The 20,597-nt window shown below is 36.9% G+C and overlaps 1 protein-coding gene across 13 annotated transcripts in view; it reads left to right on the forward strand.

Annotated features, from left to right (window-relative positions):
* FoxP (forkhead box transcription factor P) overlaps nucleotides 1-20,597 on the forward strand; it is a 301,004-nt gene that overhangs the window by 244,050 nt on the left and 36,357 nt on the right. Inside the window, exon 1 of one of the 13 annotated variants that reach the window (XM_018512313.1) lies at nucleotides 2,414-2,464. The exons of the other annotated variants lie outside the window; for them this stretch is intronic. The gene's annotated coding sequence lies outside the window, so the exon portion shown is untranslated. Of the gene's footprint in view, nucleotides 1-2,413; nucleotides 2,465-20,597 lie in introns of those variants that run through there. 13 annotated transcript variants of the gene reach the window in all.

The raw sequence follows: 20,597 nt of genomic DNA on the forward strand, positions 1-20,597 counted from the left end.
CTTGCCTCTCGGCTGCCTCTGGAGGGGGGAAGTCCCCCGCGCGTCCCCTACGGCCGCCCCTACTTTCCTTACCTCCCTACCTTCTCTCGCCCGACGCCGGCACCCCCTCTCTTGGTTTCTCTCGCTTACGCTCTTTCTCTCGCTCCCCGTATGTATGGTTAAATATTGCATTATTGTTTTAACGGCAGGGAGGAAAACAGCGCAGCCGGTCGTGCCCGCCCGCAGAGTTGCGCGCATCCGTGCCGCGTGTACACTTCTGTCGCGTCCTCGGCCGGCCGCTTGCCTCGTCGTGAGGTATTGCGGCATCGCGTCGCGTGCAAGCGAGTTAGTCATCTTCGTTATCCTTATCACCATTGTCGTTGTACACGCGTCGAAACCTAGTCATTCACCCCGTCCATCCCCTTCGTATTACGTACTACGCTACATCGCCGAGGCACTTCCTCGTTCCTGAATACAGTAACGTCCAATGATCTGGTTAGCATTCCGCGACACATTTCGCGTGCCTTTCCCCTCCTCCCTCAGCTTTGCATCCCCGCCACCGCCCGTATCGCGGCGACCACCCCTATACCGCCGAGAATGACTACGGAGCCACGTCGCGACCCAGTTGTGTTTCGCGTGCTTTCGCGCGTCCGCTGTTTAGCGGACGAGCCTCCGCTCGGAACGGGTTGCAGCAGCAGCAGTGACAATAGCAGCAGCAGCGGCAGCAGCAGTGGTAGCAGCAGCAGCAGCAGCAGCAGCAGCCACCGCCGTTAGAGATTCGCGCGCACCCTCCATCCCCGCAACGTACAAATCCACCCAACCCGCGGCCACAACCACCGCCTTATCCCGCGCTTTCTCCACCAGCCAGCCGACGTAGCTGCGCAAGGCTATTCTCGGGGGTGCCACCCCCCGGCACCTTCCCCTCCCGCTCCCCCACCTCTCTCCTTTTGTACACCAATCCCTTCCCTCTCTCTTTTTCCTGTGTGTATGCACCCTCTCTCTTTCTCGCTCACTCGCCTCTCTCTCTCTCTCTCTCTCTCTCTCTCTCTCTTTCTCCCCTTTTTCTCTCTCTGTCACCGTATACCCTACGTTTACTACCCCTACTACCCCCTGTACCCGGCATCTCAACAACAAGTACTCGCTACCCGGTAGCATCCGACACAACACAGCAAGTCGCCCTACCACCGCCTTCGAGGCCACCCTCGAAGGCCTGCCTGGGGTGCCTCGCAGCGTCGTGGCAAACACGGTATCGCCTACTGAGCGTGGATGTCTCGAGACAACCGGCAGATATACCGCGGAACACTGCCAGCGCCTTCTGACACCTTTGGGGTATGTTTCTCTCCCTCTCTCTCTCTCTCTCTCTCTCTCTCTCTCTCTCTCTCTCTTCCTTCCTTGTGAGCATACACGGACACATCGGGCACACGTGTGTCCGTGTGTTCGGACTGCCTCTCTCTCACTCTCTCTCTTTCCCTCGCACACTCGCGCTTGCTCTCTCGGTCGCCTCCAGTATGTCCATCTCTTTCCTTCGCTCAAGTTCGTTTTGAGGCGACCTGTCGATCTGCTTCTCTCTGTCTAACGGTTCACCAAGATCGTTCTACGATCGTTTTCCTTGAGCGTGTTGCGAACATGCGAGAGAGGGAAAGAGAGATAGAAAATGACAACGCAACGAGCTTTGCACCAACAGTGAATGGAGTGAATTTAAGCGATACTTTTTATGTATCAATGTTGTGCGTGAATCCCAAGTTCCATGGAAATGACACATGGCGGAGTGAAGATACGAGATCCGTGGTTGAACTATTAGCGATTGACAAGTGCGTACGTTCACAGATGTGTGGTTATTTACTTGCCTTGACAACCTCATCGCTGTTGCAGCAGGATGCAATAATTGTCAAGTTGCAGCACAAGTGTAACAGTGATTTAAAAGTTACTTTTAAAAGATACGAGAAGTGACAGTGTAACGATGTGCATTTATCGAAGAAAATGCATTTTTTCCTTTTAAATTATAACGTCAATAATATTATTACACACAATATGCTAATAATAAAAAAAAATATTTAACGAAACATCGTACATAGTCGACACATCGTAAATTAATTTGATTGCAAAACGATGTAATCGTACAATGGAAAATTTGCAGTTTTATGTGTTGTTCAAACTGTTGACGAGTAAAACTAGCTACGGAATCTAACCAATTAATTTTTACACAGAAATTGCATAAAATACATATCGTATTGGAGTGAAATGTTAGTCATCAGTACATTTATTCGTTCGAGATACTTATGTACGAGATTCATGTTTACTGGAGTTACGTGGTACAAATCAAGATAAATATTGCGATTAAAATCGTAATAAATATAACAATATCAGTGAAGGAAAACATTTCGAATGACATCAGGTCAACGTGCAGCCACGTTGATTTAAAGTCGCGAGTGCTATCAGGACGTCGTGTCAATTTGTAGCAACAACAACCAAGGCAATCAAACAGGTGTGTAAGCATAAACTTGCCGAATGCAGCGATCGATACGATGGCTACTTACAGCTTTAAAATTCTTGACAAGCATTTAAAACAAGCGGCTTAATTTTCACGATGGCGACACGATGTAAAGTAAGTAACCGATAATGCGTCTCGCGTACTCCGCCAACTTTAAACACAACGTGACTTTAATGAGCAATATTTGTAATCGCGACCACCCTTTTACGACGCATTACGTTGTTTTTTTTTCTGTAACGTCTTAGGATGTTACTATTCTTGAACACAAAGATACGGTTATACACTCCAAGTATAATCGTAAGAACGTTTGCATGTTTAAATGCTGTATATTCGATTCATAAAGTGCAATGAGAAAGTATTTTATCATTTTGTTTCAATATTTCTTTTTTCTTGACTTCGAGAAATTATTTACGATATTTTCACATATTTATTTTTAGAAATTAATTCGTCTTTTATCGTACATAACTACTCTGTAACTACAGTAGTTAGACAGTCGCGTTCTTATCCTTATCTGGTGGAGTCAGACAACTAGGCATTATTATTTCCGGCAGTTATCGTAAGGTACGAGTAACCGTTGCAAATTTGGCGTTAATATGTCAAATTGCATCTTTGTTCCCTTGTATAAGCCGTGGTTTGTTATTATAGCATAAAAAGCGCCGTCAATTATGTCAGCAACCCGATGCCATTATTTCCAGCGCGAAAAATTAATTTCCTCTAAGTGCATCCATTTAATCGACGAAAGTATTGTTCCGCTTTATCTTGTTTCACGTTCGTGAAGCCGCGTGTACACGTTGACAAAGGGGGAACGCAGTGTTTACGCTTTATCGTCGGCCAAGTTGTTTTCTTTATCGATCGCGATTGTTATCAGGTCATCTTGCAAGCCATCGTTTGCAATTGCATCTACTGAAACGCTGAATGCGTCTGTTCTATAAAAGTTTCCCAAGTCGGTAAGAAACATTGCGTACAAAGAGGTTTTTAAATGACATTCATTTTCTATGCTTTGAACAATATTGTGAAACGAAGTTAGAAAATGTTAAAGCAGTATGATTATTTTATTTTTTGTACCGTTTTTAATATTGGTTATTCTTAATTTCTAATTTTTACAAATAATTGGAAGGACATTATTGGATTCATAAGAATAAAATTCAATTGAAGTTATCTCGAAGAGACAAAATAAAATTACGATAAATCAGAAGCATCTACGAATAATAGCAACATTAGAAAAAAAAGTATGGTAATGCAAAGAGTTGAAAGAATATTCAAATGAAGAATTGCTATTAAATGGAATATCTGAATCATCCAGATTTTTAAAGACGATGATCGAGTAGAGTAAGTAAAACGTAATATCAGTGTCAGAAGCGCGAAAGATCGTCGAATAATAATAAATCAGAGAAGTTATCAACATCTGTCTCTCTTCGTCATCATTCTTCTTTGTAGCAAGTAAGCGCACGATGACTGATATATGTTCCGTTCTCATACAACTTGGCACAAATCTACTAGGTCTAGACCCATGAATAAAAAATGAGAGGTGTGGAGTGAAGAGCGTGCTATTCTCTTTTGACGTGTTGTGAACAGCTGCTGAAATCGTTGGATCAATTTTTGCATTCATACGCCGACATAGGGACTGCAGGCGGTCGCTATTAACGGCAGTTGCATTTCGTAGGAAATAGCATATTTGAAATTCCATCGGGTAATAAACTGGAATACGGTATAAAATATCAGTTTAGAATTTTACCTATCGCATTCTGTGCCAATCGTGCGCGCGTATCGTAACTAAAAATGCATTCTATGAGATATTCTGTCACCGTGCCATTTTATTATGATTAGTATTGTTATTGCTGTTGCCGTATCATTATTATCGTCGTTGAAAATGAAACTCTTACTAGTAATTACAAATAGAAATATGTCCTTGCGTTCTCATTGTGTCATTATTTTATTTATGACTGCTTACAACGGTAAAAAACGGTAAAAAAACAAAATTTCTTATCATAGTTTGCAAATATCTACTGTGTTCATTTTCTGTCTTTTAATGACTGTTTACGAACTGTACCTTGTCAAACGTTTCACATTTAGTGTCGCAAAAGTTTAAGTGAAAACGATGATCAACTTGAATACTTTCAGTTCTTTTCAAGTTAACATGCATATTATATTTTTTAATTTTTAAACACTCTCTTGAGAGATGAATTATTTCTAAATTCAATTGTTTACATTAAATATATATATATTAACGAGGTATATAAATGCAATCAATGCAAGTCAGTCACTGAGAGTTGCATTCATAATCGTGATTCAACTTGAGCTCCAATTTGAGCTAAGTTTGAATCAGTCTTTTATTTGAAAAATGTTTCTCAAACCACGATTTAATAAATCTGATTGGTTCAATCTTTAGTTCAAACCTAAGTCGCCTGAAATGAGGATCAATCGTGGATCGATTCTCGACTATAAGTACGGACCTGAATGTGTTAATAAAATCTTAGATTGTGTATCCTGAAAATTGGCATTATTCTTCGAACAATCCGCATCCATCAGAAAGATTTACCTTCGTTGCTGATACGAGCAACGTGGTAAAACACATGTTGTCATGTCGGGCGCGTGGCACGCACTGGGATAGTCGCACGCATCGTTGTGTCGGGTACTGTAGTGTATCGTCGGGCGCCGACGCTTCATCCCCTTTCACTCCACCCCACGCTCTCACCCACAGTTCGTCCTATCCCTCCCCGAAACCGCGAAACCTCGAAACTCCACGCTCGAAAAGCTGTAAGCTACTACCTGCTCGACAGTCGCGTGGCTACCGCGCCACCGTGCGCACGAAAGCACTGCGAAACATCAGCCGATTGGGGAAATCGTGGGAAAGAGGAAGAGAGAGAGAGAGAGAGAGAGAGAATTTCCTTTCTCCATGAAAACGCGCGGTCCGCGATTAGCACCGCGCAAAACGCATCGCCTTGCGGCTGCGATCTCTGCGGCCGCGAACCGCAGAATGTCGATCGCATGCGTACCGCATGCCACTGTTTCTTACACACTCCGCGATTTGCATGAAATGTAATTGATTTTCAATACTCGCAATATCTTTGCAGTCTTTTTAGTTATTTTATATATTTTGTATTAATTGATTAAATATTTTTTGTATCAATTGAAGTTTTAGAGTATATGCATGCATAAACTGTCCTTCTGTTAATAAATTCTAAGTTGATTAAAAGATAAAGAGTGTTTTATAAATGCCAAAGGAAATATTGCATATAGAGTAAGTGTAAAATAAAAAGAAAATATTAAAACAGAAGAAATAAAAAAGAAAATTTTCTTTAATCTAAAAAAATTGTTTCTTTAATATTTGGTTATTTTACTGTTTTTACTAATATACGTTATTTTATGGCTAAATTAATTGTTCGCATTTTGCAAGCTCTATAAAAAATAGTCTACTTGGCACTGTAAAGTTACATGATAAAGTTAGAAAGACATTCTCTGGTAATAAATGCATGATAAATTTAGTACACACTTCCGCTATCTATTATCTTATGTCTTCTAGCAACGAAAAAGCAAAAAATCTTCATAAAAATAGAAATGCAAAGAAACAATTCCACCTCAATTTTCATTAGTTACATATTCACTTTGCATATATTATAAAGCATCGTGGACAGCAATCGCACATTTATTCGACATTGATATGACATATGAATATTAAAACATAAAGTATCGCCTCTAAATTTTCATCGACGTGGAAACTGCCGTTTCTGAATAATGTACGGTCCTATTAAAATCTAATTGCATTACAGTTCGCTGTACGGTGCGTCATTTTGGTACAAACCGGGATTATCAAACCGGCTAAAATTCTATATGACACACGTGTCTCAATTACTTCGTTATTAATTTAAGCATTAATGCTTCGATTTTAATTTATATTTAGAGAATGCTACCACGCCTGCGCGTTTCGAGGAAGACATTCCACGGAAAACTAATATTAGCGGGTAGTATTATAGATATAAATTTTTATATTTGCTACTACATGCGGTGTGCACGAACATTTTACATGCTCTGCATTTTTTTTTGGGAATGACTCCCCAAGGCTAGGTTGTTCCGCAAATTTTTCTATAAAATTAAAAAGGGAGAAGTACAGGTATAATATAGAAGTATTATAAATCTCATACAAACCGTTATCTTCCGCGGGCAGCGGAAAATATGCGGCCACTCGCGTAAACCGTATACCTTTCGGAATTGTTCGTGAAATATTACTACATCGAGCCGAGCATGTGGAATTTACACAAGCAAATTACACTTTAGGTATATGAAAGCGGTAATTATAAATCGGCCACTGAAAGCAGGAAATTTATGGGAAGGGTTACGACGGCTGAGGGCTGAGAAAACGCCCGAATGGCGAAACGGCGCGATTACAAAGTGGCCAGGAATATCATAATTGTAAATTAACAATTTATACAGCCCACATTAAAAGACATAGCGTGGCGCAATAGGAAAGAACATAATTAAAAATGTGCCGGCTTATATTGTGGGAGTACGAAACGAGCGAGAGGCATCGAAAATTATTATCTTCGCGGCAGCGAAAGTTATCAACGAGTAACATTTTATCGCAGTTCCATAGGGAATTTAATCTTTAATATATTGTTTTTATTTTATATGCGCGTGAATGATTGTATATCGTATAAATTTTGCAATATATAATTACACATTTCAATAGTCTTAACTGTGTTAACTGCTTTAACTGTGTCGGATATTACTTTCCGTATTTTCTCGCATTATCCGCAGTATTCACGCTCGTGCGTTGCGAGAGATCAGCGATGTTGTAAAAAAAAAAGAAAAAAGAAAATATCAGAGACGCGATCGATTCTCGAGACCTATACATCGTCGTCTAAATCCACGAAGGATTTCGTCTGACGGCCGGCTGCTACTGTCACTTCTCCCGCTCGCGCTGTGCGTCTCTCGCAGGCTATTTGTTTCGGCGCATCGTGTATTGACTCTGCTGAAGCAGCGACGGTAGGCGTCGCGGGCGATAATATATCGACAGCCTCGGGTGATATATGCTCCAACGGAGTGAGCGGCTGCTGGGCCGCACAGAAGAAAGACTCGTCTCATAAAGTATAGGGCGATTTGTCACGGCAGTTTGTGATGCGACCGGGAGAGAATAATCCTCTGGATATCATCTAGCGCGCGACTACCCCACCTCGGGGTAGCCACGCTGATTTTCTCTCCCCTGTGAGAGAGAGAGAGCTTCCTCGTCCCCTCTTTCGTTCTCAGAGCGGATTACGTCCGACCCGCGTTCTTCGTTAGGGGTGCTCGCTTCGCCCACGCTCTCGCATAGCGATTAATCGTACCTGATGCCATTTTCGAAATCGGCACGATGCACTTTGGGAGCGATCCGGTTGATACGAAAGATTTTTTACGCCTCGGTAAATATCGTTCTAATTATCTTAAGGCCCGTCTCCACTGAAGCTGATCGCGCCGATCGATATACTGCCTTTTTCTTCTTCTTCTTCTTCTTTATAAAAGAAGAAAAAGAAATCAAACCGGCAAGATTGACTTCATTGGGGACGAGCTTTAAAAATTTGCAACGTGCGAGTTTTTAAATGGCAGATCTGATGAGTAATTTGAATTAAATGCAAATTTTAATGAGGAGTGTATGGCCAAGAAGCTTCCAAGAAACTTCGGTAAATTTATTAGTATTCATTAGTAAATACTTTTTGCGATTTGTATGCTTATAAGAAAATGTACTTGTGTCATTTCGACAACGAGCGACTCATTTGTAATTCCTTATTATGAGGAAATACAAATGAAGGCAAATAAAGTTACAAGAGGATCTTCGTGTATAACGGTTGCGTAAAAATTAAATAATCTATGATCTGCATACATAGACGTTCATAGCGAGAATACTCGTTACTAAAACAAAAAAAAAACTATTTCCTCCGCGGCTTCTTATACGAGACGCAGATACGTCTCGAAGTTCGAGTATCGGGTAGCCTCCATTTGAAGGACTTGTGAAATCCTCGACCGGTGATAGCAGCGATGACTCGCTACAATCGCCGCGGGAGCACTCCGAGCATCGCGTGACGTTCTCTTGCCGTTGAAACCACCCGAGTAAGCGTGCACACATGTACATCCGACGTTTGAACGGTTCAAGTCCTAACCGCGCTTTTCCCTTTGTCGGGTCGCCGCGAAGATATGTGTGATGTGTCGGCGCCCAGAGTTGGGGGTACGGGATAGAAGAGCAGCAGGAAAAGTCTTTAAAAGGGCTCTAGGAGCGTAGGTAGGACTGACTGAGAGATAGGTGAATGAGTACGTGAGTACATATTTGTTTAGTTAGAAGCACTCGCTCCCTTCATCTTCCCCCCCGTCGTCCTTCTGTCTCTCTCTTTCTCTCATTTTCTATCCTCCTCTATCGCCTTCTGTCGCTCTTTATGTCTCTGTTCTTCCAGTTTGCATCTTGCGTATCTATCTTTACTCGCCTCCTTCTTTTTGCCTGTTTCCACTATAGTTTCATGTTTTCCACGATTCTCGTCGGTGAATTGGATGAATTGATAAATGAAGAAGCGAATGGCTGGAAGCAAAAAGGGAATTATTTCTTGCGCGTCTCTTTTTGCTTCTTCGCGATGTTCTGTGAATTAGGAAATTTAATTGATCTCTGTCGTGATAATGCATTAAAATGCGAGATTTACATTGAGAACATTACATTAAGATTATTATACTTAAACTATTATAATTGAATTATTATAAAATTATTAACTTTTCGCTTCAATGGCGGAAAGTAATTTGGAAAAGCAAATTCATGGAACATTAGAGAAGAAAAATCGATTGATAGAACTCCAAACTTTATTTATTAAAAAAATGTTGTGATATTACGTACTCCAGCTTCAATTCAATTTGGGACTGTTTTTTAAGACTAACAATCGGCGCGCGGTTTGTTTGAACTGGAAATTGTAAAAACTCACAAAAATATTATTAGGTACTAAAACCCACTTTGACTACATATAGCCTTCATTGGTTAATTGTATTAAAAAATCTTATTTAAAAAATGTTATTTGCGTTAAACACTAAATAGAGCTATTGATACTCATTTATTATAATTATATGTAATTATTTTACATATGTATAATTATATTCGAGAGATAATTTATATTCCATTATTTTTATAATTTTTAAATTGTTTTACTTAAAAAATATATAAGTCTATATATTTTATGTATGTAGAATAAATTATGTATGCATAATAATTTTATTCATGATTAATTATGTTATTATTAAATTAATTATGTTAAGAAAATACGTTTTGTTTATCATACTGAAGAATTTATAGGAAAAATAATTATCTTGATGGTAATCTTGATATGTAAAATCCAATCGTAATTTTTTCCTATAAAAAAAGTGAAGAAAGAAACGTATAAAACCAATTTATAAAACGAGTCGACTGACCTTTAATGCGCAAAAAATATTATCGCCAAAATATGCGCCATTTAGAAATCGTACGGTTTTCTTTCCACGTACACAGTTTTGTATCAACACATTGTGCACACACATACTGGAAACGTCAAAGAGTACATGAGAAGTAGCTCACGATATTTTGCGGACTCTTGATGGATTCGAATGACCAGAGAATTTTCAAGCAGAACGTCGCACACGTGTGCGGGCGAGACGAAGCTAGGGGAGAGGGTGGCATATAAACTACAAACGGAGACTCACATGGACTCATATGTATGTGCCTTGATCGTAGTAGAGTCGGGGGTGGACAGGACGTAGGAGAGATGTAGAGAGGGTGCGTCGTATATCGATACTCGCACGGTCGAGTGTTTGCAGCGATATTTGGTCCATTTCCATTTGGCGCACGTGGCGCGTTTACGGTTCACACCTCTTACCGTCTCACCCTCGTCGACCACCCCCAACGTCGGTCCCCGCGCCTCGCCTGCGCTACCCCCGCGTAATGGACACGCAAGGTGTCGGCGACTATGCAAACGAAGCCTCTCGACCTTATGGGTGGAGGTTTATGGGTGGGCCGAAGGCTGGAAGGGAAATGTAATTGTTCAATAAACGTTTTTCTTGTGCAAATTTTCGGCTGCGCTTTTGTCGTTAATTCTAATGTGCGATTCTGATGTGTTTCGTACAAAATATATTTTGAAATTGAAAGAAATTGAAAAAATATACATTTGGAGATATATGTTTAAGAAAACAAAAACACTCACAAAATTGGTGAATTTCCAAAAGTTAAATTTGTAAGAAATTTTGCGTTTTTAACTTAGTAAAATGTTGATAAATAAAATATTATAATTAAATAACAATCAATTAAATGTACATTACTTTAATATTTAAAATTATTCATTCAAGAATTTATTTCGATAAATATATAGATAATTGATAAATTAGTAAATAATTAAGTTTCTTGAGTATTTTTGAATTACTGATAGCATTAAGTTGTTTGAAAATTAATTAGATTTATAAAAATTGCTTTTTTAAAATCTTAATATATATCATTTTTGTACCGTGGAAATGAAAAGTAAGATGAAAATACGAAGATAGTTGGCCGAATATTGTATTGATTCGGCTACGATGTAAACGTAGGTTGTTGGGGGTGTCCACTATGAAAAAAATTTAATATATCCAAATATATCACAAGCAGCAGCAGGCGACGATCGGCCATTCAGAACTCCATAATTTGATATGCAGCGAAATCGGGTGAGAAAGCAGCGATGGGGTGGAAATGGTTTTTAGGGTGAGCACCAAGGTGAGGAAGTACAGAAGGAGGGGATGAAGGGACTGTAGTTACTGATGGGATGTCCCGAACAGATGGGGACATTATTCATTACGACTGACCAACGGGCTTTCTTTATATCTCCTCGTCTTCAAATAAGGGAAGATCTTACTTTTTAAATCCATTGCGTCTATCGATACAACACGATATATAGATATCTTTAGTCTATTTTAACACTGGATTATATTATTCTGAAAAGTATACGATAGTCTGCTAAATTTATAAAAAATAAATTATTAATGTAGAGTGGTGTATGTTTTACATTCAATTGGATTAAATAATTTAGATATTTTTAAAATTTATGTCAAGTTATGATTTCTCTCTAAATTATAATTTAACAAATTTAAGATGTGTGTGTGTATGTGTGTTGCAAAATTATTTATATTTTTAACACAGAAAATTTATATATCTTGACTTATTTTTGTAATCCTCCCTACACATGTTGATTTCTTTCTTCAATGTCCCTTGTTGTCCCGACATAACAACTAAAGGATAGCCTTCGTCGCTTACCCTTTGACTTTACAGCTTAAACAAAACTTTCCTTCACTACGAGTCCGTGAAATATTGAATATGCCGGCAAAAGAGGGTGCTTCTCGAGCATATGAAGGAGGGGATGAAAGGCGACGTGCACGCGGGGGTGGCTCTGCATGGTCGACAAACGGGTGAAAGGGCAGTGGGTGTCCAAGGGGGTGGATCCGGTCACTTGCCTGCCATTAAGGGAGCCGCGCACTGCCGCTGGCAAACCCAATTTGTTATCGACTTATTGGCCAAATTACTTACTATTACCGCAGATTTATTTCGCATATTAGTCCCCGGCTACGCCCACTCGTTACGTCTCCATTAATTACTGTCCGCCGGTATGTCCACGTGCATTTTGAACAACGCAAGGGAGTATACGGACTAAGCTGTTTGAAAGAGTCCTCACAATTATTTCTCATTACCATACATCTTCTATAATTCTCTCATGTTAGCTAATATTGCCGATACATTAAATATAAGTACAGTATAAGCCTTAGCCATAAGTATAAAGTACTCCCACAATTTGGCATAAACGTTCTGTATCTAATGAGAAATAAATTAAAAAACAGTTTCTGTAAAAAAATTATTTTTTAAAATAATTTTAATATTTTATTAGCCTCTGTCGGCTTTTATTACTGCCCTTTTTTTTCCAAGAAAATGCAATAAATTAAAAGTGCTTTATACTTATGGCCAGGCTATATAATATCAATATCCTTATTATACCCCCATTGTACTTATAATTGTGCTTTTTCTTTTATGCCCTTTATAACCATATTAATCCTGTACGGATTACATCTCTTTTAATTTTATTAACATATTATGTAGCATATTAATTTGATATCCAAATAAATTTGAAATCTGTTATTTATACACTATTATCCGTAAAATTCATGCTTATTTAATGGTAATGATCTATCTTTTGCGCATTTCTTTACAAAATAAAATCGAAGACTTTGACCCACTCGAGGCTGACGAGATTTCGATTGGTGAGATTTCCGAGCGACCCTTATGTTTGCAAATTCCCTGATAACTCGCGGAGTCGTTCACAACTGGGATTATGATTCCCACGGAAACTAAAGTACTTTGGAAGGAGCCGATGTAACGTCCTGGAAATTCCACCGAGAGGCGCTCTTTACACACGAGCTCGCCCTCTCACAGGCTGAACATACAATCAACACACGAGTTTACCTTGAGTATTTTTCAAAGGAAGACACCGCCGCGTCTCTCGACTCTCTCAATATCGACAAACCGCACCGCCGCTGGCGGGGGAGGCCGAGCGGTTATTCTGTAAACAATACACACGGTGACATTAACGGCCCACCAAACAAACATCCGTCTACGCTTTCTTATCGTTTAAACGCACGGCGGGCCCATCCGTTTTCTTTAAAATATAATTGCAGCTTATCCATGTAAAAATTGATAAGAATAGTTAGTCTTTATATCGATGTACGATCAGGAATTTCCGTACTTCATGTTCGTATACAATTAGATAAAATCTACATAATTTGAGAAAGTAAATTAGAACAATGTGAAAATAATTTTTATATACATTATTATAAAGATTATATTTTATTTATTATATAGAGATTATTTTTATATATTATTTATAGAGAAAGAGATTATAAATCACGATAATTAAAAATTCGAATCGGCAAAGCAATAATTGTAATAATTGCAAGATTACTTTTCATAAAAATGGGATTGTATATATTTCTCGTCTCAATCGATTACAGTTTAAAGTTAATTGAGCAGCTTCTTAGTCCGTTATGGAAAGGGTTGACATAGGGACGAGTCCGTTACGGACGAAGGATATACCCAAGTCGCCAGGAGGACGATAAAATGCGCCACGTGTTACCCGGCACTTGATATTCATGCACGTTCGTCCGTAGCACGTCGAACCTCAACTAACGGGTATCCGGCAATCTAATAAAGATAAAAAATAACATCGACTCCTGCTCGAATCCTCCTTCGAATGCTCTGTCGAACGATTCACGCAGTCCGAACCGCCAGTCCCCCGCGTGTTATATTGAAAAATATATATCTTCAGCCATGCTGACCCCATCCGTAGGCTGCATATAAACTGCCCCCTTATAGAATCTATGAACGACTTAGGAGGAGTGTTAGAACTTCCGTATATTTGCTTTCCTTTCTGTCGCAGTTGCCTTGACTCTTGCAGACGTACTTGATTGAAAAAATGGTGCTTATCGTTTTTTATTGCCCATATTTCTGATCGTAATCTTGTAATTGTATAACTCTGATTTAAACAGATTTATAAAACTCTTATCTAATTCTAGAAATACTCAGCAGTTATATTATTGATTCGTATCTATTTTTTAAATTAATATTTCTTATGTGTAAAGGTTAGAATTCTGAATTTTTTTGACTTTTCAATAATTATGATGTCCTTTATTCTGATGCAATATTTCATTTTTTATAATTTTCTTTATTTTCATAATAATTTAATTGCTTAAATTTTTTAATCAGTAAGAAAGATTAGTACTTCTAGTGTTAAGAGAGAAAACTTTTAGCGGGAAAATAATGCAAAATAATTATGAAATAAAAAATAGCTATGCAAGCGTATGATTAATGATGCGCGTTTAATAAAAAGAGTTCTTATACGAGTTAAGAATTTATGTACTTCGCAACGTGTGCCGTCCATCGAGACAAAGCTTTGAGACACTCGCTAAGTAGTTTGGGTCACGTGCGGGATCGATTCGATAACGGCCTAAATATTTTTACTTAAGCACCCTGTTGGGACCAACGGTCGTTCGGGTACCTCCATTCATGTCTTCATCATTTTCTGTCCCGTTAGAAACAAAGTCCACTCTAACTTACCTCTGCTTCGATGATAAAGTATCCGGTCGTGGAGTTAAATATCGATTGTAAACGAGTGAGACGTGTATACCTACTTTAAGTAGAAACTTCAGAAATTTCAAAAACTTCAGGTACTTCGAAAACTTGTGATTAAAAGCTTTCTCTCGATTTCTCTTGATATTCTTTGTAATATTCGTGCATAACGCATGTTAGCCTTTTGAAATAATAAATTAAAATGACACAATAACAATGACATTTAAAGCTATAAAGTTATATTATATATATTTATATATATTATACAATTTCATTATAATTACAATATAACCATAATTAAAATTAGATTGTCATATAATATTATATAATTATTAGTTACAAGCAAAATTAAACCTTAATTTTACTTTTTGTTATTAACTTTTTGTGCAGATAAAATTCTATTTAGAGAAATAGAAATTTATAATTATTATGAAAAATTAAAATAACCAAGTTGAATATATAAGTCGCAGTTGCGCTGTTATTTATTTAATATCCCTCTCTTTCTCGTTCTTTCTGCATTACATAATTGTTTATCTAGAGAAGACTACGATAGCGTGTGTGAATACATAACGCGCCCGGCTTGAATAAATAACTCGAAACACATGGTTGTACTTTTTACGCAATCCACGATAGAGATCTTGCGCGAAGTTCTGTTTGTTTGAGTTAAGAAATCTTTATTGATTTCTGTAGTTACACAAATGCTATTTTTCGGATGAAACATTTGTTTCTCGCGATAACTTGAATAATAATTAATATCAGTATTATAACTTTATTTCTTCAAAATTTTATTCAATTTCGTTAAATTATACGATGATATGAATTTCTTGCTTTTTTAAATTACGTAGAATTAAATTAGATTTGACATTATGTTATGAATTAATTTAACGTATAATCAAATACAATTGGTATGTAACACGAGTTTTCTTTGTTTCCAGGTGAGCTTATCCTCAAGAATTTTCAAATCATTTCAAAATTTTCCACTTTTTCGGATACGTAGGTAAGCGAACGCAAATGAAAGTTTAAAGTATTAATTTCGTTACTTCTATAATTATGATGAAATTTTTCGTTTGAGATAAATATTCCCCTGAAATTTATTGTAATTTTTATTATACTTTTACTGCAATTTTTGTTATATTTTTATTGCAATTTCACGCGTAGATATGAAAGTGATGAACACGTATGATAAAATATTTCGACGGAAAAATGAAATTCGAGACTGCTAGTAAATTACTGAGCGATCGAACCTCGTTGATACTGCGATCGTATCCGCACATTGTTTATCGTACACGCAGGAGCACTCGAAAATCATATTCAAGTTAAAGGGATGATGCCGCTGGAAACATTCGAGGGTGCTCGAGAAAACAGAATACGAGAGGGTTGGCGGTGAGAATCCCGCTACAAGCGGAATAATGTTTATAACGTGCCATTTCGACGGAATTCGAAATTTGTTTCTTTATCGACCATAATTTTCCGGAATCTACACACGAATAGATTTCGCGGACCGTGCGCGAAGTAGAACAAGGGGGATGCTAGTAGTTTCGTCTCTGCTGTACTGCTTCCTTCACTTTCATCCGCATGTTTGTATTGAAAAGCGCTACGATTCGACGCGTCATCCCTGCTCTCTTTCTCATCATTCGTAGCTCGGCGACTCTAAAATTTTATCCCTTCTGTTTTCGGGGGTGAAGTATTACTCGAAGTGCCTTGGTAAATGTTCGGAAAATGACTTTGCGATTTCACTTTTTTTTTTCACGTCGCAGAACGGATGTATAATGTATGGAAAAGAGCATTGAAATATTTTTCATAGGGTATGTATTTTAAATTCTGATTTTACAGAGACATCTTGATCTTTTCTCGGTAAAAATATTTTTGTATTAATTTTCTTTGACGATGATATTTTAACAATATTAATTCTTAGGTTGTATTTTTGCATTTTTAATGGCTCAACAGTATAACATAATACGATAATATTTTGGATAATAATGCTTCAATTTCTTTCTAATTCTTTCTAATATATCTAAAACTTATATTTAATTTTCCGATATTTTTTCATATATCTTTTACTTCAATATCAACAAACTTCGCGATAAAGGAAAAGTGTTTTTATCAAAGTGCTTACATCGAATGCGAGGTCAACGACGGATTCCAATGTCTTACGTTGCATAAACTTTTCATCGGTGCATCGTAAATAGTGTATAAAGAAACATGGGACGAACAACAGAATGATAAGACGTTAAAATGCATCACGTTCCCCGGCGCTCCTCGCCGCGATAGCGCGCGGCGAGAGGGTGTCACGTGAAATAAGAGACATACACGCGAGCGCATTATGCGAAAAATATGGTAATAATATTGCCGAGGCCAAGCAAAACAGCCCCCTGCATATGAAATACGCGGGATACTCTGCTCCTGCACAGCCACCGTCTTCCTCTCCTTCTTATTCATCTCGCCATTCCTCCCGCGGCCTCCGACGCGCGGCCGCGTTTCGCGCGCGCGTTTACTCCTTTTCTCTTTTTAAAGCACCTCATCTGCCGCGATCTTGAGAGCACACCCCCGATCCGGCCAACGCCACCGACTGAATACAAATGCGGCTTTCGGGAACGGCACAACGCAATTCTCGGAGAATTAGCGACGAAAAACGGGAGAAGCGAAGAGGCCACGCTACCTCTTCTTCTCCTTAGAGAAACGTGATTTACGCATGATTTCAAAAATCTCGGGAGTCTTCCTAGTCTTCGATAAATAAGTCGGGTGTTAACTTGCTAAGTTTTTGGAATATGCTTATAAGGGAATATACGGCGCTCTACTAATCGCTATATATGTGCACTGAGAAAAAAGTATTTGGTATTTATGACTATAATTGCATGGTAAATAATTATGGCTAGGAGCTTTACTTTTGTGGCTATTACTGCTATAATGTAGTAATTAGTAGTAATAATCATATATGTAGTTCTTTTAAACATGAAAAAATTGTACTATAAATTATGATAATTTCAAGTGTTAATATAGTAAAATTTTAGGATATAAGTGGTAAATGAAATGAACATTTTTTTTTAGCATTGCAATTGCAATTATAGTAAATATAAATAAGATAAATTCACTTATTATTTATGTGGTAATAATAACTAAAAATATTTTAAGAAAAAGTTAAAGATTTTTAAGTAATGTGTGTGACTATTAATATAATTGACTATATTTGCATGGGTAAACAACTAGAAATTACAAATATATAATCTCAAAAAATGACTATAAATTATAGTCAAATTATGGTAATTGCATTTTTCTTCTCTCAGTACAAGATTACATCACTTCTCGGTTAGTTAATGGAGACAATGGAATAGCAGAAATTGAAAGAGACACAAGATCTTTAATTATTTATTATTGCATTCAAAGAAATTTCGTATGTATTTAACCAACTTAATATAATTATTTTTACGGATTGCTGTTTGGTTTGCTTATTTGGTCACACGGCCTCAAACTGACAAGAGTATATTCAAGCTAAAATTATTTTCTGAAAATATTCTATCTAGTGGTTATATTCTAAAAGGAATGTGTCGTCGATTTAAATTTAATTTTATTTAATCCTTCGCCTCGTGAAAATCAAATAATTTCTGCATCTTGTCGAGTCAAACCAATTAAACAAGGGAAAGATGTAATATAATTTCAAGATATAATAATGTCAACTTATTATTATGTAATAATTTGCAGGTTGCGTCTTAATATAAACGAGATGTCAATATATTTGCAAAAATATTTTTGTTTATTTTATTTATCTACATCTTTTCGCGGTCAATTTTTAAAGTTTTCTGTACTCTTTACTTTATATCGACGTTAATATTCAAGACACCGAACGAAATGAATATTAAACACGGTAATCGTTTTAGTCTTTTATACCTACTGCATTTGCTTTTTCTCTTTTTCTAACCAACTTCTGTTTTATCTAAAAGTTATACATAACATTAAAAAACTATCTCAATTTTCATATTGCTTGCACAACATAAATTTGATAAATAAAGAATAAATCTTATTACATTTCATAGGAGTATTTTGACTGTAACCCAATTATAACATATTGATTTTGTAGAAATCGGGATACATATATTAGTCAAAATATATTATAATTATTTTCATAACTGAATTTGTGTTCCCCCTCCTCCATCTTCGTACGTCATTGATCTAGTAAAAACAAAGTAAATAAGCGAAACCGTTATACAGTAATTTAATATTTCCAAATTAAAAACTCTAATAGAAGAATTTATTTGAAATAAGTAAATTGAATAACAATCCACACACATACCTTAAAGTAAAATCTATTTTAAAGCGTATATATGAACTGCGTAAATCGATAACATTTGTCGGATAACCTTCCGAAGCGCATACATGACCATTCGTGTAGTATAGATAATATACGTTGTGCATTTTTGTGGCAATATATAATATCCACAATCAAAATAATTAAAGACGCGATATGCACTACATTCAAAAGTTTAGAAGCAGTTAAAAATTTGTAAAGAAGTACAATAAAAAGATCAATCATAAAGTTTTAATTCGTAATAACAGCATGCTATGCAATTACAACTTACAATTAATTTCAACTCTTAGCTACTAAAATTTATTATTATTTGAATTTTAAGTATAATTTTGACTTATTAAAATATCTCATTTTTACTGTCATACAATTTCGAAGCATCCTGCTTATTAGTTTTTAATGTCAATTATTATGAATATTTTTACTCACGCTGTAAAAAATAATTAAAAAATCATAAAATTTGCTTGAAATGCCAGAATGTGTGATTGATATATAAGTAACAAATGTGACAGTAACAATTTCACTCAAACCACGAACCTTATTCTTTCTTAATAACAGAATAATGACATAGCATGTTAACTTGGTAAAATTTTTTAAATGAAATATTTCCTCGGAAATATGATTATAAATAAATAATAGTGTGTTGAATAATTAAAACAAAGAGATCAATTTCTTATGTGACGTTTATCTTTGAAAGTATTGGAACCACTGTTTTGATATTTAAAAAAGAGTAGTGTTTCCAAACTTTTGAACGGTAACGTATTTATGGAATTTCGTGTGCTATAGGATATAAAGCGGAGTAATTTAGATATATATAGATTAATAAAAATTTTCAAATTGAGATCACATATCGTGTATTCAATCAAAACATACAAAATATACGTTATCGGTGCAATAGTGTATGTTTTGTATGTTTGATTGAACACACTACGCGACCTCAATCTTTTAAACAATCTATTCAAATTTTATCCTGATTTATTCTAGTTGAAAATTACGTTTAAAAACATAGTAACTTTCACGTAAATACTTAAATCGTTTTACTGTCTCTATATTGTGATAACGACAAGAAAGGACAATTTTACTTAAGCTAGTTGCAAGCACCTTTATTCTTGTCGAGAAACATCTTAGCAGGTCCACTTTTCATTAGAAAGAAGCTACCCTTTCGTCCTATCTAAAGACGCCTTGTACAACTCTCAATATTCTCGCACCCCCTTTCGCTTCTAATTCCTGAGTCCGGAACAACCTGACATTTTTCTCACCCTTTGCTCGTCCCTCGGCCGGCGACGTACCCTCGCGCAGCGCGTGAAAAATATTGGATAATTTTCCGAGTCAGAAAATCCGCTGTTGCCCGACTTAATTGTATCATCAAGAACTCGAGTTCGGCGAGACGAGGCTTAAGTAATACTGTACAATTTTTAACCACAATCTCATCCGATATTCCAACCGCGTGGAGCTTGAAATTCAAAACGGTTTGACGTCACTCGAATGCCGCAACCCTTTGCGTACTATGTTCTTGATCGCGCTTCCTTTTTGCGTCACTATCGTTTATCATTGTTTCTTCCAGGAGGTGAAGATGTATTTTACAAGTGTGAGAAGAATTTTGTTAATTGAATTTCGCTAACGTGATTACACTTACTGATAATTTGTTTCACAATCTAATTTAAATTATAAATTTTTGGTTTTATAAAATAATAATTTGAGTAAATTTTCTTAAATTG

This window comes from Trachymyrmex cornetzi, unplaced genomic scaffold (genome assembly GCF_001594075.2).
Source record: "Trachymyrmex cornetzi isolate Tcor2-1 unplaced genomic scaffold, Tcor1.1 scaffold4, whole genome shotgun sequence".
NCBI classification, from domain to species: Eukaryota; Metazoa; Arthropoda; class Insecta; order Hymenoptera; family Formicidae; genus Trachymyrmex; species Trachymyrmex cornetzi.